The following is a 22,928-nucleotide window of genomic DNA, read 5'->3' as shown; positions in this document are numbered from 1 at the left end:
AAAAACATTTGAAACTTGAGACAACAAAGGAGAGAAAACTAAAGTGTTAAGAAGTAAATACGGATGACGTGTACACAGATACGCCTGGAACAGGGAACTGCATCTGTGATTGTACAGTACCAAAGGAAGAAGAGAAGCATAAGGAACATGGAACAGGCCTTTGTAACAAGTCAGAACTAACCCTTGGAGCGAGATTGGAGGGAAATCAGCATTGTAGAAACCTAGAGAGCCAGTTAGTAAAGAGTCGTGTAACCAAACCTCGAGTCCAATGGCATCAGAGTCCTGCATGAAATCATGACTCTACTGAAATCAGTGGCAAAAATCCCAGTGATGTCAGTGGAGCAGCTCCTGGCATCTACCCATAGCCAACTGGTTCTGCTCATGAGCTGCGGGACTGTACGTGGTACTGTAGTCTGCAGGAAAAGCAAAGGCTAGTAATAGGTGGATTCACGTGTGCACTGAAAGAAAGTTTTTTCAGAAACATGGCTTTTTGATTAGGTGTGTTTCTTTTGAAAAGCGCTCGCTTTCTTTGGGAAGTGCCACTGTCACATCAAAAAATGAAACTCTCGAAAAGCAGTAGGTTTTCAGCTGAAGTAGATGACCATCCTGGAAAATGTCCTTTGTCTCAAGAACCTGACCCGTGGAGTCAAAGGGAAGCACAATTTCATTTCCGATGGGACACCAAAGACACCATCTTGAATCACAATATTAAGGTATTGGCTAGAATACTGCAGTGATGTTTTACCTCCGCGTCAAATTTTTCAGCACAAAACCCCGTTCTGTTTTGTGAGCAATGCAGAAACCAAACTCGGAGGCCTGCTTGGACAAAACCCTGTTTGTCCAGCTGCTGCACAGGAAAAATCCGCTTCTTCCCAGGATAAGCCAGCATCTTGCCGCCTCTCAGAAGGTGTATTGTCACCTCTCCAAGGGTAACAGCACCCCAGGCTGAGTCCCTGGATGCAGGAATTGGACCCGGGACCGACTGTTGCAGTCAGTAGAGGGGGACAGAGAGCCACACCAGGAGACGAGCCCGTACTGGGCTTCACAGCTTTGTTAGCAGCTGTGTGAGAAATGGCATTTTGTTCTGTGTTTTTACAGTGACCGATGCACTGGAGTGGTGTTGGTCTGTAAGCGGAGACCCTGTATGCTTTGGTAATACAGATGGAGAATGCTAGTTCAACAAAGGAGCGTTGTTAGATAAATCTAACTTAAAATAAAGGCTGGTTTTGCAAAGCAAATTCCAAGCCGTGACAGGGAAGACTTTTCATTTTATGTGCTGCTAAAAGGAAGATGCTTCAGGGCCTATCTCCAAAGGGAAAATATGTGCTCATTTAATTGCATCTTTTCTGGCAAAGGGAGAGTGCATTATTATTATTTATTATTATTATTGTTAGACATATTAGAAAGAGCTATATGCTGTAATATCCTTCATTGCAACCACATTGATTAGCACTAACTGAGAACGTAGTATAATATTAACGCGAGGCGCAGAGGACTTGTTTGGCCTGTCCTGTTTGTTACTTAATTACGCATGTATAAAGTAAGAGGCACAGCACCTGTAGAGATTCCCAGCACCTCCTGTTAAGCTGAGGCAGGAGCTGCAGTGTATGAGAGCAGTAACCAAATCCTGCAAGCATGTTTACATTTTGAACTTACCAAATCTTCCCAAGTGGAATGCAGGGTCCGGTTTCAGCCAAGGAACTGTTAGCAGTGAGTGAGAGTTAATGGATCAATCTGCTGTCTCTTGTCAGTGCTTTTACTGTTGACTTCTGGAATGTGTTTGATGAAAAGAAAGCAACTTCTTGAGACAGAAGATACAGATGTAGCATGTTAAGGTTGGGACCTACATGAACAATAAAGCAATGTTATCAGTGTTTCGCTTCCCCAGTGCTGCTTGCCAAAACTGACAATAGAATAGCAGCAGAGCATTTCTTTTTTTAACTACCATAACTGCACATTAACCATTTGCTCTGATTCTTTTTGGAGACAGTCAGATGTTGTACTGGTGTTATAAGTGAAAGATGCCAGATATTTAAATGGGAGCACGTTGCACAGGCCCCTGTTGCCTTTCTGCGGCCAGTGGAAGCTGCTTTCTGAAAAGCTGAATTAAAATGGAATTTGCAGGATCGTTCAGCCGAACCAAGCCTGCTGGCTCCCTGTGCTTTACGTGCTGCTCACCAGCAGAACGCCCGGGCACCACGCGAATCTTATGGGATGCACTCATTCTCCCCGTATCCCGACGAGGCAGGCTGTTACCCAAATTGCAGTGTAATTTTGAGGCATGTGGGTTGTACCCACCCAGCAGGACGCAGTGCTGTGTGGAGATACCCAGGCTAGCTCTGAGCGTGCTGTAGCTGGGAATGCTGTGGTGAGAGTTATCCACAATCAGATTATATTCCACTCTTGGCTGAATAGTAGACCAACACCAGGATATTGCTCTTCTACCGGAGCCAGGTTGTTAAGAGTTAGCTCTGATGTGCCCACTCGGTACTATGGATACCCTTGTGCTGTGTAGACATAACCACAGAGGCTAAAACCCAGATCCATTGAGGTATTTAGGCTTTTAACTCTCACTGAAATGAACAGGAGTTAAAAGCCTAAATACCTTTGGGGATTTGGGCCTAAGTGGCTTACAGAAAGCCTGTAGCACAGCAGAGACTCAGATATTTTGACTCAGAGGCTAGTGCCTCCGATACGAAATCATGCTTCCTCTCTACATCTGGTAGCAGTTTGCATTCACATTTCCCAGCTCGGGCCATCAAAAATATGCCCATGCTTAGGACAGGAGGTGAAGAATAATTTAGGTAATTGAAACTACAGCAGGAATGTGGTTCTGTCAGAGGGCTGTTGCCTGACCTGGAATTTAACCAGACAAGTAGGGCTTGGGGAAACTGCGCGCCAGCTCTCGCCTTTCAGGTGCACTGAAGGCAGTTAGTTTCTCTGGTAGAAGGGGATAAATAGTTGAGCTTATGTGTCTGTTGAAAAGGAAGCCATATTGCTGAGAATGAAAGCAGGAGACTTGCCAAACACTTGCCTTGTTATCCACATGACTGTTTATCAGTTATAACTAGAGCTGAGCCAATAATTCTTAATAGGTAATTCATATGATGAATATCTCCCCCTTACACTATGTTTGAATGGTGTATGAACCAGCCATTACTTTCAAATATTTATTTACTAGTCACAATTATTTGTTTAATACTGTGAATAATTCATGGTTTGTGGAATGTTTTCAGGCAGTTCTCTGAAAGTAGCCAATACCCAGGCTATTTTCATTGGGCAGAGAAGTAAATGTCGCCTTTTTCTGATTACGCCAGTGTTAACTGAGGATAACTTGAAGTCAAAAGGCTGGATCCTTCACTGATGTAATTTGGCATAGCTCCATTTTTTTCAATTGATTTCAAATGACCAGTCTTAATTCACACCAACTTACTAGATGGTCCTGAAAAGAAGAATTGTACGAAGGAAGAATGACTCCCACACCACATTGTCCCAGGACTGGCTAAATGTACTGCATTTTACAGTCACATCTTTCCATTAAAGTTCCCATATGTATAAATTCAAAATTTACCTTTAAAAATATCATTCAGTATTCATATCTCCATTGCTTATTAATGAGTAGCTTTGCAGTAAATTATGCTTGTGTGATTGTACACTCAGTGACAATTTTTGCAGAAATAGTCTGACTTCAGTGTTTATTTGCAGGGCGGGGGGGGGGGAAATTGTTTTGAGGACAAATCCGTGGCTTTTGTTGAGGTTAACCTGAAAAAAAATTCCTTGTTCAGTGTGCAGGACTTTGCAGTTCCAGTATTACTTTTACCATTACAAAATCTTCCCTTATATAAGTCTCACTGACGTCAGTGGAGCTTTGCCACTTGTATTTGCCTTATCAGATTTCCAATCCTTAAAGCTATTTTAGAAGACATTTTTAACTACATTCTCTGTGGTACCCAGCTAATGATGGGAAAAGTAGAGCAGGAGATTGTGTTGGATTGTGTCTCTGTGAGTCTCGCACCAGTTGTCCGTGGTCTCCAAGGGTTGTATGTCAGAAGGATTTTGCTGGAATACCTCATGCCCTGTCTGTATCCTGTATCTGTCCCTCTCTGTCCCAGTTCCCTTCATTGCAATAGCAAATTATACGTAATGATACCACCAAGAGAACCAGGGATGGGTTAAAGGCTTGGTCCCTAAAAGTAGATTTCTAGGTTGTTTCCGTTTCCAGATTTTCAGAGCAACACATCAAGCTTGCACTCAACACTGCTGCAAATTTCCCAGCTGAATCTCCACATATCTCTGTTCCTCTTTAGTGTTTCTTGTCTAGCTATACAGCAAAAATTGAAACGCTGCTACTCAGATTGCCACCATAATGTGGCTGTGGTCCTGGCAGCAGGATCCTTGTGTTCATAGCAAACTGATTGTTAACAGCGCTTCATAGGGAGAAGTCTTGTGCTTTTCTTTCTTCTCTTTCGTTCTTGCTTTTTGGTACTTCTGCTCCACTGATGATATGGCTCCTAGAAATACAAAAGCATAAAGAAAAAAATCACATTTCAGAAAGATCTGTTGCTTTTTTTGCTGAAGTAGCACAACCAATTTGGATGTTACAGAATCTACTCAGACTAAATGTCCAGGTGCGTGCCATTGCTCACTACACGTAATTTACTAATGAGTGGATCCAGACAAACAAACTGAGGATCCAGCATGCCCTCTGGCTGCCTATAAAAACAAGGAAAGATAATGAAGTGCTGTGAATCAGGGCCTTTCTGTAGCAGCGAGGCATGAAAAAACTGGAACACAACAGCTTTTGCTGTTAGGTACCAAATATTATCTCAACAGTTCTGTAACCAACCAGGGGGGCAAATCGGTTTCACAAACCTTATTAGATTAGCGCAGTTGGCTGTTTAATATTTTTCATGTCTCAGGTTTCACGTTTCTGGATGTCAACGGAAGTTTCCATTGTGAAATTTGTATACGTTTGGTTTTTGACTGTGCAAAGGTAAGCGTGATTCTCAGAAAGGCACAGCTACTGACCTTTCTTTAATTACAAGCAAATGCAGGGGGTTGATGGATATTGCCATACTGTTGGTCTCTTCTGTTGAGTGAACATTACTGAACAGCCTTCTGAAAAACAGTGGTGTCTTTGTACTGCGGGCTGCAGTTCAGTAGGAACACACCTGATTACACCAAGCCCTTTTTAAGCAGAGCCCCGCACAGTGTCAAAGGAAAATGTTTTATTGTAAGTGTAGGGAAGAGCAGATGCATAGAAGAAAGGTCAAAGAAGAAGAGAACCAACTGACCTGCTAAAACAGAGCATCTTTGGGGATTTTTAGCAGAAAACCTCTTTGTCTTCCAACCACCATGATGGTGCAACCTTCAATCAGAAAGAACTGCTGTGACCTGAAAGATACGATACCTTTTTATATAAAGTCCTTCCAGCCAGTTCAAAGGCAGTAGCTCTTCTTCAGCCATGTACTGTCATTACAACCGTTTCCTGGACTGTGATTCAGGGCTCAGTCCTGCAAACACTTGGTTTCCCATTTATATTTGTATTTGTAAGACTCTCACTTCCTGAAGCACAGTCCTCAGAGACGCAGGCTTGTAAAATTGTCCCTATTGACGGAGTGACGGAGACGAAGAGCACACACACACCGCACAGGGGAGCTGGCTGCCCATGTGTTGGTACAGCCACACAGTGCGGTGCCGTCTGGGGACACTTGTGTTGGCCCAGTGCAGACCTACATCAGGGTCGTGTTACGCTGGGCTATTTCAGCAGGACAAAAGAGCCTGGGCATAGTGTCACGCTGACTTGGTTATACTGCTGTGGCTCTCGCCCTGTAGCTATGTCAGGAGATATTTGCTCAGAAATCTCTGAAGCATTGGAAGGTCAGCAGTGCATGTGTATCCCCATGTGTATGCCCAGGAGGGAGATCCCTCTAAGAGGGGGACTGGCATTAGCATTTTATTTGAGATCAACAGCGTGCTTCTGAAATGAGTCTCCAAGTGATCCCCACTTAACTGCACATTTATGTTGCAGAGCAGTCATGGAGGACATGAACTGGATTCCGCTGGGATGGCACTCAGCTGGTGGATGTGCTTCAGGACTGCATCTGGCACGGGACAGCTCATGCTGGTTGCTGCTCCCACTAGACTGCAGCTAGTCTGAAGTAAAGCATGTACAGAATGGACATGCACGGTGTGGATGTCAGGTCCTCGGCACCAATTGTTTCTCTCTATGTATCCATTCCTCTTGTTCTGCACTACTTGCTATTATAGATGTGGTCAGAGGTGCCGCAAGTCCCACCTCAGTACATTGACCCTTCTTTCCCTCCCCTGGGCTGTGCCATTCAGGCCATTTTCAATATGTATGTAAGACTTTGGGAAATCAGGTTTACTTTGATAAGACTCTCCATATGCTTACAGTGATTTCTGTATGTGAATACCGTGCTGAAGAGGGACTGGTGGGTCAGATCAGGCAGCACAAAACTTAGACCTCTTGTACAGTTGCAAAGCTATGAGGTGCGTAAGGGGCAAGGGTGAATTTCTTTCTTTCTCCCCTTGTTATATGGTATCTGATCACATCTCATGATAGTCCCCTTCCCCTTACTTGCACTCATATAATTACCAAACATTGCTCTTTCGTGCTGCCTCTGGAGACTGATACTGTTGAAGCATGTAGTTTAACTCTCCTATTGACCCTCTGGGGCAAAGATAGGAAGAAAGACTGAAATTAAACGTAGGTGGGGTAGCAATGATAATTATGTTGGATCATAACTTCCACTGATCTAATTAATGCCACCTAAGTTGTGGCTTGTGCAACTGCCTTGATTTATTGGTTATATCCACAGTTCGCAGAATGACGTTTTTGCAGAAGGCCCGTGGCTCTGATACACGGAGCGATAGAAGTCATATTTCATGAACTTCATGCGGTATAGTTACGGTTTGTGTAACAGTTTGAAAGGTGCCTGTTCTGTGATGCTATTTAGAGGCACTGTAAATTGGTGATCCAGATAGGATTAATGATGTAGGCTGTACAGACCAATTAATTTGTTTCCAGCCAAAATCCCTTCATGCTGCTCTTAAAATTACATTTTCCTATTGAACCTAGTATAACAAGCTCTAGGTGTTCCCAGCATTAAGTGACAGTAAAAGATGACTCTCACCTAAGTTCCAGTTTATGTATTTGTTTTATTACTCAGGATATGTCTGGATTTTACAGCTGAGTATGTTAGGAATTTAGTTACAAGTTGAAACCGCTTATAATGCGTGGCTATAAAGATCAAAGGTTGCAAAACCAACATTGGAGAGCCAGGTCCTGCTCTTCCAAGGCTCATCAATCATGACTTAGTTCTGGCCCATCTCACATAATTTTCCACCATGTGCTGTCATTCGGACAAATGTTTACCCATAGCAGTAGACCAGAGACTCCCACAACTCTTACGCTAAGTGTTGCCATCGGTTCCTGACAGCACTTCTCTTTTCCTATTTACCTGGTATCTCTTTTTCCTCCCCAGTTTTTTTCTTTATCTCACACTTGATAATTTGAGGTATGTGGCTTCTGCTAGTGGCACACTGGGAGTTCTCCTTTCTTCCAGGTGGACAAAAATCAAGATCAATATAAGATCAAGATAAAGATCTTCCTTGGTTCCCCCTAGGTATCTGCTGAAGACCATTAAATTTGTACTTGCTGAAGTTCTGCAACCCTCTGCCAGCCCGTGAAGCAGAAATAAGGCAGGAGAAACCAAAATGAAGGCTTTATCCAGCGAGTCTGACCATACACTCCTATCAGATAGGTCACTGAAGGAAGAGTCGAGGTGAACCAGACTCTTTTTTGCACCACTGCCATCAGTCTGCTCTACGGCACTTGGCAAGTCACTTTATTTTTGGTTTCCCATCTTTGTTTCTCTTTTAATTGTGAGCTCCTCAAGTAAGGGGCAGTCTTTTGCATAATGGGGCACCCACAAGCCACAGTCTTAGGAGGCTTCTTGATGCCACTGTCACAGAAAAAATTATCTTTGTGCAATTCATCATCCCAACTTTGCCCGGGAAAACTGCAACGCCTATTATGAGTTTTCTTATGAAAGATTCCTTGGTGGGAGGTATAAGAACAACTGGTAGGTACTAGGATCACTGGCAATTCTGTTTTTTTAGGTCTTCCTAAATGAATTTTTCCCCAAGATATCAATTCTGTCAAAAACTAAAAAAAAAACTTAAAAGAAGATTAATTTTGTCTTAAATAAAATATATTGTGCAATCTGAAACAAAACATTTAATTTATTAGTTTTTGAAACTTTTAAATTTATTTATTTCAAAAAATAAAGTGTATTTAAAAGTAAAGCAGCTTTTTGAATGGAGACATTCAGACTTCTCTCCAGAAATATCTAAATTAAATATTTAAATAAAAATGAGCATTGGTATATTAGATTTAGCATCAAAACGTAACAGCTGTTAACTTCAGGTTTTAGTTTTGCCTACTTTGGTGACAGAGTTTGAGAAAATCAGCAGCATAAAATGCGTTTTAATATTTTTGAGACCTGAAAGTTTTCCTTACTTCTGTTCCTGAATGAACTTTTTGTGGAACTCCAAGGAGTAGATTGAGTTTATAGTCAGTTGTCATTTAAGTTACAGGGTTAGAAATGAGAATTAATCTGAACGGCTGTTCAAATGACTCATTTATTTCCTTTCTGAAATGTCTGTTTCTGTAGATCCAGCTTCGGTTTTCTCACCCCGTGCTGCCCCTTGCTTGTAAGGATTGCTAGGAAGAATAATGATTAATGTAATTTGCTTGTTATTGTGGCTGTCACTGTCATAGCTGGAGGGTTAGATGCATATTTGACAATGAAAATCCAGGTTTTCCGAAATGATTGGTGAGCCTAGGTACTTGTTTTTTTCACTGTCCTGTCTTTGGATATGTGAAAGAAGCTCAAAGCATTAAGCCTTAATTTTTTACGGTGCCTGAGAAAAGAGTCGCAGGCAGAACTGTTTCCTGTTCTACTTTGTGCCTTTGAGGGTGCAAGAAAGTTGGATCAAAAGGGAAAACAGCAAAAAACAAAACAGGGAAGCATGGGTGCATTATCATTCTGAAGAAGCATTTTTATGCAAATGCATGTAACAGTTAAAATAAAGCTCATGTTATGTTGCGTTTGACTTTTGTAACTGTTGGGGTGTGACAGGATTTAAACTTTTCATGGCATGCCAAAAATATTTCTTAACATAAAGTTACTTTGACTAGCTAATGTAATTATGTCCATTACTCACAGGGATTCCACTTTGTCCTTTACTTTGTCTTATTAATGTATTTACTGCTAGCGGGAGCTGGGGCCAGTGTTGATACCAGCATTCAGATGTTTCTTTCTGCTGCTGTTCACCCCTGAAGAGTCTGCTGGAGGTTTCGTGGAGGAGGAGGATAGGCATCTGGCTCGCTTGAGGGCTGGGAATGACAGGAGCTCCTGGGGTGGGGTAGGGCTGGAGGTAGAGGTAGGATTTGAGCTGGCGGCTGCTGCAGAGCTGAGGCAGGGGCTGGGCAAGATGTGCTGGGTGAAACCCCTACGGACCCATGAGCTGTGTCCCCAGCTGGAAGGAGCCCTGTGGATAGACTGAATCAACTCTGGCTGGGGCTGCTGGGCTGGCTTGAGTGGGGAGCGGGTTTGTGCCGGTCCTCAGGCATAAGGTTATGGTGGGGTCTGGAATTGGTGCTGGGATAAGCTTACGTTTGGCAGCGGTGGGCCTCTCTGCCTGGATTTCCACCTGAGGCCGGCTGGGATTTGGATTAGAATTTGGCTGTTTGGCTGATTTCATTGAGGATTAAGTTGTATAGCATTGGGTGGGATTTTTAAAGACACTCAGCTAAACGTCCTTTAACTTGCAAGAGGGCAAAGTTATTTCTCCCCATTGGTCCCCATAACTTCTGAGGGAGCTATTTTTTTGTCCCCTCAAGGCAGAGCCCAGATGTCCAAGGTACACATCCCCTGTGAGCACAGGACCATGTGGGTGCACCTCTCCCTGCCCTCCTGGGCAGGGGTATGGGCAGATGAGGAGACCTAGAGCCTCAAGTTAATTTAATCTGTACCTGCCTCTGTAACTACACCTGGCTTCCTCTGACCCAAATTACCTAACTCAGTTGGTATTTCCTTCCTCATATTCCTTCCCTTACATCTATGCATCTCACCTGCTATAGTTTAACTGGCTGCAGTGGGGGAGATGGGGAAACTGTGCTAACGCTGCGCCCACCTCTGCCCTTCTCCCTGCCTGGCTTAGAGAGACACTGTGTAAATGGAATTTTTAATATCAAAAGTTTCAATTACAGCAGGAAATGTCAGGCCGACAGAGTGCGACTGTTCCAGGTTTCCCATAAGGAATTCTCCCACCCCTACTATTTACCCATATGGAAAAAACAACCTCCGATGGTATTTTTTTAAGTTCTCAGGTAAACGGAGCTGAATGGTATCATCACATACACGGCAGGCTTTCTACAGGAGATGAAAAAGTGTAAATCATAGCACAGGGTCCAGAGCCTTTACAGTGCCTTTTTCATGAAAGAAAATCCCAGGATACAGGCTAAGTGGGATGGGGGCTGTTTGAGAGGCAGCTTAACCTCTAGCAAGTTAGCAGTCTCGGGGAAAGAGGAACAGGATAGAAACGTTGATCTCAGGGCAGGAGATCATATGGAAAACAGCATACAGAGTGGCACGTACACATAATGCTGGAGAAGGTGGGTTACAGAAGGAGAGCCTTACTGGGCTGCTTTCTAGGAGATGCGAGTTGTCAGTGCAATGACCAGCAGAGCTGTGCACCTTCAAGAAGAGCCTGGCTCTGTCTTCTTGGTACTGTCTCTGAGGTAGCTGAGACAAGAATAAGGTCTCCCCTTCATCTTCTCTTCTAGAGGCTGAACGAATCTAATTCTCTCAGTCTCTCTTTGGTCATGATGAGCTCCAGCTCCTGATAATCTTGGTTGCTGTCTCCTCGATTCATCCAGAAAATGTATCCCCAACATGTCTTGCAGGTCACTAGGCAGTATCAAGCTCAGCTTTTATTGGAAGAAATGTAAGACTTTTACCATGGCCTCGGAGATCTCCAGTGGTCTTAGGTCTTGCTTCATAGTGCAGAGCCACTGCTGAGGTGGATGATACAGCCACTTAATTCACTACCACTCCTGCAGGGACTCCATCATTTGCCTCAAGCAGGAACAGGTCATGCTTTTAATGACAGTGTTCAACCTGTGGGATTGTCTTGGACATACTGGTTCCTGAAATCGCAACTGGGGCTTCCAAAAAAGCCCGGAGAACTTCAGTGGTCAAATTTAATCAGTAAACGTGGTAAGGAATTTGGCACTTAAGTCACCTGGCTCTTCAGGATAATTCAGTGTATCCCAAAATCAGGCTCAGTCAGCATATTGTCCAGCAGAAGAGTTGTTGCTGTTGAGTTTTCAGAAGCATTTAAGCTCTCCAGCCTGCTCAGCAAACTGCTTCCTCATGGGAAGTGTCTGTCTTCATGTGTGCTGTATGTATAGATCGGCACTTATTTACAGGAGCGAAGTTTTGCGTGAGGTCAGCTGGTAATGTCATGTGAAACCTCATTGTGTTTCTGTGCAGAACGGCACAAGATCATAGCACAATACTATATGTTTTGCAGAAGTGGTGGTACAGTGCTTCTGGTTAGGGCAAGTGGGAACACAAGAATTCAATTTAATAGAAAATGGTAAGGTTTTGAAATGTGTTTTTACTCCATAGGAAGATGAAAGCAAGGCCTCTTGAATTGTTTCATGAAATGAAAATGAAAGGGAAGGAGAACTTTTTAAAAATAGCTATTAGCTTGCTGGTTAAGGAGTTCACCTGGGCAGAGGGAGCTGTGCATTGAACTTGCTGCCCTCTATCAAACAGAGCAGGAATTTTTACCTACATCCCATGTGTGAGCCTGGGTGGTAGTGAAGAGGGCTCTGTCCTCAGCAGGACTCGAGGACATGTGGGATGGGTTGTATTCACAGCGTTACTTGGGGAGATGGAAAGGGAACAGAGCTACATGTCAGCAAGCAGATCCAGCCATGGGTTCATCCGTGGGCACTATCCTCAGCAGCTCAGCTCAGCTCTGGCTCACATGGCACTGGGAGGCACCCTTTATTAAAGGGACCCTCTAAAGAGAAGCAGGATGAAGGACATGAGATAGGGTGGGAGAAGGCATCCTCTGAAATCTTTATCTCCACATACCAGTTTAATAGATGTCAAGGGTATTTTTTCTTTTTTTTTGAGAAGCTTATTAGCTATGGAAAAAAATGTAGCACTATTGCCCATGATGTAAATCGGTATAGATTTAAATTGGTGGGAGAAATTTGCAACTTGTGTAAACAGGCATAGCTCTGTGAAGTCAGTGGAGTCACACCAAATTATATCAGCTAAGGATATAACTCATCATTTTTAATGGTATCATTCTTCCATATAAGAAAAGGCAAGGAAATGGGGGTATGTGAGGGAGAAAATGAAGAAAAAAACACAGCACAGGATTTACAAAATCTTGACCATCACTTTTCTCAACCTCTGCATGGAAAACATCTGCGTGTTACAAAACACTTTGATGTCTGCCATACAAACTCTGGGCTCTCCTATCCACTGAATGGTACATTCACAGGGCATTGCTTCTCTGATGTCAGCTGCCCTCGCTGGGAATAGGCAAGCCGAGTATTGCTCTGAGCAGCTGAACATACACCACCTGCTGATTCCAGTGAGTTCATTCCGCTTGTCTGCAAATGTAAAATATTGAAAGGGTCGCAATTATTGTTCCTTTGGAGATATTAAAGTTTAGAAGCTGCCTCTAATGACTGATGTGTAGTAGTAGAGTGGGATCTTTCCATGGAAAGTTGATGGCTACTACAAGATAAACCTTGTGTGGGTAAAATAAATAACATCTTTCTCTTAGGAGCTAATGCATGATGTTTGGTTAACCAGTGGTGCCAAATCCAATGGGAATATACCTGTAACTATAGCAGGGAACCATGTAGCTTTCTAAGTTCAGAAATCTGCTGGGTGAAACACTGACTGGTAGCGCAGGAGACCAGCAGAGATGTTTGCGAAGGTCCCTGTTGGGGCTTTATGTCTACATGTAAGAACTCGGCTAACCAGTTCTGCTTCAAGCCTTTGTGCTAGAGCAGCACCGCCTGTGCACACGTGGCGTTCTTCATGTTCTAGTTGCCTATTGGAGGTGTAGAAACAGCAGCCGGTTCCCTGTCCTAGGGTCAGTCATAAAAGGCAGATTAGAACAAGGCAAAATAGGTGGGCAATGAGCAAAGGATGTACACAAGGCCAATTGTGTGTGTAAAGCAACTGCGCTTTTAATTTGTTGCAGCACAAGCTCAGCATCTGACCACTCAGTTGGGATAGGATTCCTCTGGCTGTATGTGGACATCTACAGCTGACCTAGAGCTAAACGGTCTTTACAGCTGTCAGGGAGCGATACTGATCTCATCCTAAGGGAGACATCTGCTGTAGGCCAGGTGATTTACTCCCCAGAAGTGCCTACTAACTCTGTTGGGAGGTCAGTGTGGCTGAGCAGACATAGGTACCAATGTTGTTGGGAGTTAGGTGAGAAAAAACCCATCCTTTGCCGCAAGGCAAGTGGTGATCAGGCTGGCTCCTAGGGAAAAACAGCAGGTCAATGAGTGAAGGGTCAGTCAGACAAATCTGCTTGAAGCCCTGCTGACCTCTCTCCAGCCTAGCCCAGTATCAGAATTGTGCATTTGGAGAACTGGTCCTGAAATACCTTTCGCCATCTGCCAACCTAGTGCCAGGTGTGACGTTGTTTCTAGGTTGTGTTTGGAGACAGTTGTGTTGGAAAAGGCCAAGACAGCCTCTTGGTATGGCTAGAAGTTGTCAGCATTGGACAATTTGTGAAAAATCCTGTTCGCTGATCCCTGCCAAACCCATCTCTCCAGTGGAGCCAAATTTAGCAATGACATCAGTGGTGATGTGCATTAAGTGTCATTAAAGCAACAGAGCTAGCACTATGGATGGACTTGTCCCAGAGGGCGAATGTTCCCTTCTGATCTGCTCTGCAGATCCTTTGCCTTCGATGTGTGGATCTGTACACCTCGCTTCTTCCACACACTGACATCAGTGGAAACTCCACGTTTAGACAGGTGCAAAATATGTGGTACTTAGATGCATCGCAGTGATAAGGGCTCTGAACTGCTAATCGTGGAGGAAAATTCCCCGTCCTGCTCCTACCCCACTGTTTAATTTTGTGTTACCTAGCAGGAGAGGATGATTCTATGCTGTATCCTCTTCTGAGATCACTGAATTTTCTGTACGGTGAGACTCACCATACCAATATGAGTCATTTAAAGAGTTCAATTAGTAATTTATGAAACTAATTAGCAAGATATTAAAGGCCTAGTGCAATGACGTGCTTCTGAAGTGATCTGATGAAGGACTTGTAATGCAAACTATTGTATCAGATAGGCTAATAATAAAGCAAACTTGTTCATTCAAAAGAAAATAGTCATTCTGAGGTTACCATCCCCTGCCATAAATATGGCACAGTAGCAGGGCTAGCACTGTACGATGTCAGTGAGCAAAAGGCAAAGGGCTTTTTTATGGAAATGGCAATAGCTTGTAGGTTGCAATTAGGGATGTATAAGGCAGGGTCACTATTTTTGTGTAACTCTGAAATTCTGCAGAACTCTTAAGGCTGCATCTGGACTGCAGTTGGGTCAGAGGATCCCAGCACAAGTTGCTGTGGCTGGGCTAGCTTTAAATTCCAGATTTTGGGTGCCTGGTGCACTTATATCATCAGACAAAGGAACGCCCACATTGTCCAGCAGATACGCTCACTGCTCTTTGCAAACCCTCCAGCTCACACTGAGAGCCCTCCTCAGTCTGAGTTTGGAGAGAGGCAACAGAGATACAGGAGGGGAGGAGAGGAGAGGAGTGCAGTTGATGCCCCAATACATTTGGCCAAAGCTTTCCTTCCTCCAGGTTGCCTTAGACATGAGTGCAATCTCATGTGCACTTCAGTCCGAGACAGTCCTCCAAAAAGGTCCTGAGCTCAGCTCTTCCTCAGTGCAATATTGAGACTTTGAGCCCAAGCAGCAGCCAGGCTAGCAGCCAGAAATGTGGACAGAAAGCAGGTAAGTCACAGGGCTGGGCACACTTGAACTGTTTTGAATCCCACTCATTACACAGTGATGTAGAAATAGCCTTGGATTATATTTTAAAACTGTTTAGCCCTGACCCACATCCCAGTGAAGTCAATGAGATGTTTGCCAGTGACTTACGCGGGCTCTGGAACAGGCCTGCAATGTTACTAGTGCCTTCAAATACTTCCTTCACCTGTAGGATGAAAGTCCTTCTCCTGAGTCAATGGGCCTCCTTACTTCTTCCTCCCCTCTCAGTTTCCATGGGCCCCTAGCATGGGAAACTCAGCCTTATTCATCTTTGTATTTCCATGTCTCTGAATCAGGCAGGTTCTGGGTATGTTCCACATAGAAGCCTGTTATCTTTTCAAATGGCAAAAAAGAGGGGATTTTTCCATAGTCACATAGTTTTTCCACAGAAATGTATTCATGAGAGTTAAACTTGCCCAAACTATGTTAATGTATGTGGTTGGCTTCTGTGCCAACTTTCATTGTGAATAAGACGCAAAATAAAAGGGCTCTTGTGTCTCCCTTTCCTCCTCCCTGAATCCCTCCCATAATTTTTGAGTTCATAAGCCCATTTTGTATGCGAATCAGATCAGGAGAGGAAAGGCAGGGGGATTACTTTTTCTTTTAAACTGTGCCTTTGCATTAAACTGCTGATAGACACATGAAAGTTATGACTGAACCAAGAAGAGGTTAATACAATGGGGTTGGACCTTGTAGTTGGTGTAAATTGGGATAACTCCATTTGTCCTGAGCAAACTTTGCTGATTTACACCAAAGGAGGACACAGCCTTAGCTCATTAGGGACTCTGTTCATTGCTGCATTGCTATTCTAAGGCATTTTCATCTTACAAGAGAAGCGGTGTCTCTTTTTAATACAGATGTTAGGACTTCAGCTTGGCAGTCTCCTTCCAGAGCATGCACCATGGATTACCACGGCATACACAAAACATCAGTTGAGTTTAGGCAGCTCTGTTAGCCAGATGGCTATGAAACATTCATAATACAAGCCGTAGCTATTATGAGCCATTTCTCTTCGGTGCATGTCCTGACAAGCTGCTGTTATTAAGTTTCAGTGTATTTCTGTTAATGTTACCTACCTATTTTCATTCCTGTATGCTGTCACACGGAGCTGGTTGGCGTGGTCTTGGGAACTGGGCTTCAAGGCTCCTCCCTGTGAAAGTTGCCAGCTCATTTATTTGTTTCTTTCCAGTGGTTCAAGCTGGTGCGTTATTCAGAAACTTCTGAAAGAGCGGGGTTGGGTAAACCTCTGATTCAGTTCGTTTGAAAGCACCCTTGAAGTCCTCCTCCACATCTTGCCCTCCTGTGGCTCTGAAATAGGTTTGACTAGGCTAATTTGGAGCCCATTTCTGAGAAATCATCAGTGCTTCTGTTGGAAATGTCCCTCAACTTGAAGGTCCCTGTCCTTTCTTGCAGAACTGTGATACTTCTAGTTTGGGCCCTGACTCTCCCTGGTCTTTGTTTCTCAGTCTTAGAGGGCAGAAGTGCAGGAGGAGAGGGGGGCAAACATAACGCAAGTTGTGAGGTGTGAAGGTCAGGTGACGAGAAGATTGCTTGTATTTTATCCTCATCCCAGCATTACTCTGCAGGGACAGCGGTCGCCTGTCCAAATTATGTTCTCCTGATGGCTGCTCAATTTTGCAAAGCCCTTTAACGTTGCATATATGGGAAGTCTCAAGGGGGCTCTGAGTACTCGCTGCTTTTGATCCTGCCAGTGTTGTCTCCCTATGTTTAGCAACAGCTCCTGTGGTGCAGGAGCCGCTCTAGGCTGTTGGCTGGTGGTATAATCCTTCTGGGATGGGTTGCATTAGATGAGGTGGTTTGACCGATAGCTGTAGGCTCTCCTCAGCCCACCTTTGCCCTGTAGAAAAGCTGCTGATGCTGCTGCAGCTACCCAGGAGTCTGCACACAGCCAACAGCATAGACTGTGAGCTGTTGTCTCTACGGATGGAGCACACTTCTACATGCAGTGACAGCAATATGCTAAGTGGTTACATGCAACTGGAAATACTTGGTATCTAAGTGTCATTCCTGACAAGACATTTAGTTTTTGGAGGCAATGTATACTATGTAAGATTAACAGATGGACTAAGGAAGCTCTTTGTAGAACATACTTTCAGCAAACCAGTTCAGTTGGTTTGTTGGTTTATAGCACTTCTTATATGAACCGCCTGCATACTGACAGCTGTTTCTTTTTTATATGACAGTAGTCATGTTAGCATCCAAAAAAGTGTAATCTTGAGATGGGCTTTAGAAATCCTGAGATTTTAGTACGTAGAGCTGGGGAGTTGCCTTCTGTTTTTTGCATCAGAGGCACTCAGGTCCTTGCATTCACAGAGGATAAAAACTGACTTTAAATCAGAGATGAGGTTCTTAGGTACGAAAATTATTTTAGTGGAAAGTCACTATATGTAGTACTACTCACTATAAAATTGTAGGAGTTGGCCATTCTGGAGAAATCGGGCAACACCTGGTATTTGAAGAAATTATTCACAGTACAAGGAGAGCCTTTTGTTCATGTGCAGCTGAATGGGTAGCAGACAGGTCTAAATTACTCTTTGCAAATGTTTTGTTGCAGTGGTGGGTGCAAGACCCTTACAGGATGGATGCTGCAAAAATAAGAGGGCACCCACAAGCTCTTTGGCTGGAGTAGCCTCCTGCAGCGTCCCCAGTATCTCTCTGTGACTTGACCACATGAGCCAAGGTGCAGTCCCCGAAGGGCAAGATCTCCTCTTGACAGATCTCGGTGGCTCTCATTTCAGCTGCTACTTTTTGGAGAGGAAGAGAGATGAGTGAATGCATGGTAGTTGTTTTGTAATGGATAGCCTGAGAAATTTCCATCACAGTTGCAATCTGCTTAGGTGGACCCATGTTCTCCTTTTCCAGCGTGTGAAGAGAAACAATATGTCTGGAAGGCAACAACTAGATTACTTCAGAAACTCCCTGCTCTCCTTTCAAGGAAATGCTTTATGCCATGATACAAGACTACCCAGTCTTGCAGACTTTGTTCCCTTGGCTTTGGCTCTAATCTCCCATGTTCCTGTCCTTTCCTGGGAGGGGGGCCTTCTTTCACATCTCAGATGTTTATAGAGAGGTCAGCCAGGTATTCATCCAAAGGAACCAGTGTCTTGGGCTCCGATGCAGACCCAGAGCTGTGCCCAGGAGAATGGCCCAGGGGACCCGCTCACCCACCCACCTCCGGGTGGTCAGGAACTATGGCAAGGCTTTGGGTAGCGTGTTTACGGTACATTTTCCAGCTGCAAAGGGAGAAGGGTTTTCTTTGCAGTTGTATGTAAATTGTTGTGGAAATGGAGAGTAATAATGTTCTTGTTTCAAGAATTGTCACGAATGCTTGGTTTTGAGGCCAACCATTCAGCTCCTGTTATCTCTAGGAATCAAGATGTTTATCTGTCTAAATGATTGCAGTGTGTCTCAGGTATTTGAAGGTGGTTCTTCCTATTTGTGGGAAAAAGAAAAAAAAAAAGAATCAATCTTTGTTTCCCAAACTATCAAAAGCTTATTAGCCTCAGGCAGATCTTTTTATCTGCAAGGAATAAAGCAGATATGTCCAGATCCTCAGCCAGTATAAATCAGTTTAATGCCCTTGGCCCATTATTTCTTCTCATGCAGTTTCTCTCGAGTGGGATTTAGGCTATGTTTAAGCATCTCCTTGTCTTCATGTGTCCAGTTTGAAGCTTAGCAGAACAACCATTAGCCCAGGCTCTTGGAGACCTTGCACCGGATGCCACCCTGGTCTCCAGTGCCTAGAGAGTCGATAGAGTGAGGTTGTGAGCCTTTTGTCAAGTAGCCAAGCAAGACAATTGCTTTGAAGGGTCAGTGGAGAAATGTGAGCTCAAAAGGTGAAGAAGGTGGTGGAGCTGAGTTCAGGTGACCCCAGATATAAGCAGCATGCATATGTGTGCCTCTCAGTTCATTGCAAGGCTGATGCAGTTTTATCTGATGTTTAGGCAGAACTTCACCCAAGGCAGCGGGTGCCCTGGGGGGCTGCTAAAGGTTTAGGCTTCCTGCTTCCCGACTGAATTGACTGGTGCTCTGGCAAAGTGGAGTATGCCTCCAGAAAATCTGGTTGCCACATGAAATCGGCAATGTTTGCCTCCCAAAATAAAACCTACAGCTTCCACTTGCAGTTGGTTAGACTGACTAAGGGACACAGAGTTGAAAATTATAACGTTCATAGGGACACAGAGACTCCTCTGCCAAGATTCACGTCAAGAAGAGGATAAGAGCAGTAAAGGAGGCCGGCTCCCACTGTTTCGGGGTTACTGGCAGAGCGGGGCCCTCTTCCCCTCCTGAGGGGACAGCTACGCTAGCCAGGAGCAGTGGTGGCACCAGGCGAGGAGGTGAGGATGAGGGGCCCGAGGGCCATAGGTGCAGTGGGTGCTGGCAGCCCAGCCTCCTGGTGCCCAGGAGGAAACCTGCCTGAGTCAGCCCAAATCCCTCTGGCAGCTCCCAGCCCTGCAGAGTCCCTCCGTGTTTCCCCCGAGCAGGACCCTACCTTAAAGCCAGGGCAAACCCTCATGTATCCACAGGTGCTTTCTTTGGGGTTGGGGGTATCAAATCAAAGCAGGCTGGCCCTTCTGGCCGAGAAGATCATGTTTCTGCAGTCCTGTGTGTGTTGTCGTCGTCCCCCTCCCCCCCGCTTTTTCCTTTTTTATTTTAAGGGCGTGGTATATTTTGTAAGTTTTATGTTTATCAAGAAGGTGATTGTGTAAATAAAATTGCTGCCTTGTGTGCCAAATAGCTGGGTTATGATTTCCTGGAGGAGAGCCAAGGCGGTGTGTGGGAGCATGCCAGTGTTAATATGTTCACTTTGCTAAGAAATACGGCATGTGTGAAGCAGCGAGGGAGGATGCTCTTCGAGCCGTAGCGCTGGTTAACCCTTCCCTGCCACCATCATCTCCATGCCTCTGCCGGGCTTCCCCCAGCAGTGGTTCACAAACAATTTGTGCATTCACCTGCAGAAGGGGCTGAGGCTCTCATGGGCTTACCTGGAGCCTGGCCAAATCAACGCGGGACTTCACAAGGCTCGGGATCCCACCCTGATTCCCCTCCCGTGGCGGGAACCTGGTGTTTTCTTCAGCCGGCGTGTGAAGCTGCGTCGCACAAACCTCAAAGGGGCCTCCGAGAGAGGCCAGGTCAGGCACGTGCCTGGGGATGCCAGGGCAGGGAAAAGGGCCTTGGGCTAAATGAGAATAAACTCCCCGACTGTAATGACTTTATTCCCTTTTTACTACTAAGTGCTCTCCAAAGTTTACCCTGTTTCCATCCTGCAGAGGCAGCCAGAGTTTTTCTCCAGTGGCTGTTCGAATAGCAGCTGAATCACTGAATAGTTTGAGAGTATTTTCTGCACAGGATGGTGCTGCAGAGGGGAAGCCTCATGTCACTGAAGGCAACAGGAGGATTACTACCAGGCTTTGACAGCACCAGAATTATGCTCTGGTTGCTTGTTTTGTTACTTTTTCCCTACAGATCATGCAGTCCCTGTCTCGGAGCAGCTCGTATCTCCTTCCACTCATCCTTAGGTCATTACATTCTGGAAGTATTTAAAACAAATGAATGCAGAAAATGTAACCTCTCGCTTTCCACCAAAAAGGAAATAATGAGTCGGCTACTTCTGCAGACAAAGCAAAAGTCCCGAGGATGCATGAAAGGACTTCATTTTGCCAAACAGCAGGGAGTGGAGTTAGCTGTGTTACAGTGGGGAGGGGATGGGGAGCCTGTGTGTGCAGAGAATTCTTGCAACTCAGACAAAAATAGTGACTTCCATTATTTACCAACCTAAGCCGGAAACCTGCTTGCATTTCAGGCATTTATTGTAATTCCTCACATAGCTGGGGATGATAAGCCCCGCTAACTAGTCATTGCATGCTGACTGAAAATGATAGTTAATGTACACTGTCTACCCAAACAACTTTCTTCTTTAACCCTTTCAAACTTGCTAGGTTTGGGGTTTTTTTCAGATAATATTGCTGCCGATCAGCCTCACCTCAACCCTCCGTCTTCATAAAATTCAGTTTAGTGGAACTCTTTGATCGCAGTCTAATCTATATGGGAGACTTCTCAGAGCAGTTCACACGTCTAAGATACAATGACAGTTATGGCTCATATTTCAAAGGAATCAAAGGGAGCCATTTGGCCGACTTCCACTAAATGTCACTGAAATTTGGATGCATAACTCTTATGTGTTCCTTGAGTAGGCTGGATACTGTGGTTTGAGCCTATTAATGATCCTGAGCTGTAGCTCGTTGCAGTCGGTGGAATTCTTTTCTTTGTGTGCTATTTTGTATTGTCTAGGCCCAAATGCCGAGGAGGCGAATGAGCTTTGCTCTCAGGGGAGCATATGGGAGAGGAAGCGCCCACCTAAGGGTTAGAGTTTAGGCAAGGGGAGCTTACCTTTTCTGTCTGTGCTTGTGCCTGTATCTGTGTCTTCCTGCAGCCATCCCGTCTCACTGCAGCCCTCGTGGCTTTGCCGCGTGCAGGAGCGTGCTCGGCTGTCCCAGGCGCCCCATCCCACATGGGCTGTCCTCTCGGCAGTGTGTAGCATCTGTTGCCTGGGCTGGTGTGCCCGTGGGCTTTGTATAGCACACTGAGCTCTAGACCTGAGGTCACCGCTGAAATGCCTGATGGAAACATTTACTAATTTCAATTCGTGGGGGAAGAGAGAGAAAGAGTTTGCAGTTGGGCTCCTGCCCAAAGCTGTTTGCACCGGGATGGTGCATCACATGACTCCCAGCAGGCTGCTGTTCTGGGGATTTGGCAACGTCGAAGGTACAAGGTGCATACTGATGTTTGGTACCAATGTTATATAAATGCTACTTGCGCAAGCCTAGCAGCTGATTTTACAAGACATGAGGAAAGACGCATCTTCTTCCAAGGGCAGGATTTAGCCCTAACTGCAATATCTTCCCAGCCATGATACAATAACAATACTTAGCAGGCATGTAGTTCTTAACATCATCAAAGCGATGTACAAGCAGCAACTAATTAATCCTCACAACACCCCTGTGAGGCAAGTATTACTATCCCCATTTCACAGATGGGGATGATGTGACTTTGGAAGGTCAAGTGACTTGTCCAGAGCTAAACAGTCTGCAATGGAGCTCATTAGTTCCTGGCTCACAGCCACCGCTCAATGTACTTGCCCAGCCTATTACTGTATTTTATTATGCAAATCTCCATGGAAATTAGAAGCCCAAAGCAACCCACAGATCTAAACATGGTGCCTTAGATGTAAATGCTGGATCCATTTTTTTTTAAATCGGTTCCGGAGGCCTTCCAGTAATTTCACTGGATTTTGGGTAGCAATGGAAAAAAACCAGAGTGACTGTCATGCCTGGAAGTCTCCAAGAAAAATGGGGGTCGTGAAGATGTGTGTTGGTGGCTGTCCAGCTTTATCATTGTTTGCGCAGGCTCTTCTGAGGCCACCAAATAGTGCCGAGCTAGACAGGGCGTCACTGAGATCAGTAAAATGACAAAGAAAAATTCAGCCTCAATTCACTGCAAGCAGTGAATGGAGATCAGTCTGCCTAGTCCCTGGAAGACTCTTTGGCCACAAGGTTAAAGCTGGCTGAAGAGACAACCCAGGAAAGCCAGCTAGCTGCAGTGAACTGGGGTCTAATTCAGGCATAAAGTTTTTTTTCAGTATTGGCAAGCTTTGCTCAAAAGCTGATGTTGTCCATGCAAACTGGCGCTATTTTGATGATTCAGAAAATAAGCCAAGCCCTGTTTGGCTTGCACAACCACAGTTCTTCCGGAAATTGCCGGG

The 22,928-nt window shown here is 44.8% G+C and overlaps 1 long non-coding RNA gene across 2 annotated transcripts; it reads right to left on the bottom strand.

Annotated features, from left to right (window-relative positions):
* Window positions 1–4,168: 4,168 nt before the first annotated feature.
* LOC140649780 (uncharacterized) lies at window positions 4,169–21,809 on the bottom strand. 2 transcript variants are annotated; one of them, XR_012041754.1, is made up of 4 exons: window positions 21,557–21,809; window positions 16,222–18,598; window positions 5,295–5,394; window positions 4,169–4,511 (listed from the first exon to the last, which is right to left on the bottom strand). It is a non-coding gene; the product is annotated as an uncharacterized lncRNA (long non-coding RNA). The 2 variants fall into 2 exon arrangements; XR_012041753.1 differs by lacking the exons at window positions 4,169–4,511; window positions 5,295–5,394 and adding an exon at window positions 12,425–12,727.
* Between the last annotated feature and the right edge of the window lie 1,119 nt (window positions 21,810–22,928).

Source organism: Ciconia boyciana, chromosome 3, assembly GCF_034638445.1.
Source record: "Ciconia boyciana chromosome 3, ASM3463844v1, whole genome shotgun sequence".
NCBI lineage: Eukaryota > Metazoa > Chordata > Aves > Ciconiiformes > Ciconiidae > Ciconia > Ciconia boyciana.
The sequence above is the reverse complement of the archived record's forward strand: the minus strand, read 5'-3'. Positions and strand labels throughout refer to the sequence as shown.